We start from the raw sequence: 741 nt of genomic DNA on the forward strand, positions 1-741 counted from the left end.
AGTAGAAAATTACAAATAGAAGTTATCCAAAAAATGTTAAAACCTGCTTTGTTTACTAAAACTATTATATCCATATCAAGATTAGATTAACATTGTGCTGAATCTGTCTCTATTATCCATGGTTTTGGAGCAACATATTCAAACGTAGACTAGAGACAACATACTTGTCTGAAGTCCAGATAAAGGAATAGGATCTTTTAATTTAGCAAGTCTTCTTTGGGAAGATTTATTTCTTTCTATCTTCTTTTCCTTCCCTACTCCCCAATCCACCCACCAAGGTTTCTGACTTCTAATGGGTTATGTACCAAGGTCATAGTTCCTGGTCATGCAGCTCTTAAAATCTCAATCATTTCTTTTAGGTAAGGTTTGACAGAAACTGTCACATCATGCTTCTGAGAGAGGAACAATAGCTGAGCTTGCGCCAGCTTTATTCCTACAGATTTGCAACTAAATTGTTTCCCAACTTAATTGGTTCAATGACTAACCCATTTTCAATGGTGTTGGTGGAAATAAAAATTTAATGTGACAGGGATCTAACCATTGCATCTAAGCTCATCAACAGGAACTTTGTTTAATTTTTCATCTAAACTAAGGTGCTGTAGACAGCATGCTCGAGCTCAGAGCTGGAGTCTTGACTTGACCATTTTGCAACTTAAAACGAACAGCACCAGTGAGCAAAGTTTACAAGTGTAACATTTTTAATTTTTCAATATATAAAGCACATTTCTAAGAATTTTAAAA

Source organism: Stegostoma tigrinum, chromosome 29, assembly GCF_030684315.1.
Source record: "Stegostoma tigrinum isolate sSteTig4 chromosome 29, sSteTig4.hap1, whole genome shotgun sequence".
Classification (NCBI taxonomy): domain Eukaryota; kingdom Metazoa; phylum Chordata; class Chondrichthyes; order Orectolobiformes; family Stegostomatidae; genus Stegostoma; species Stegostoma tigrinum.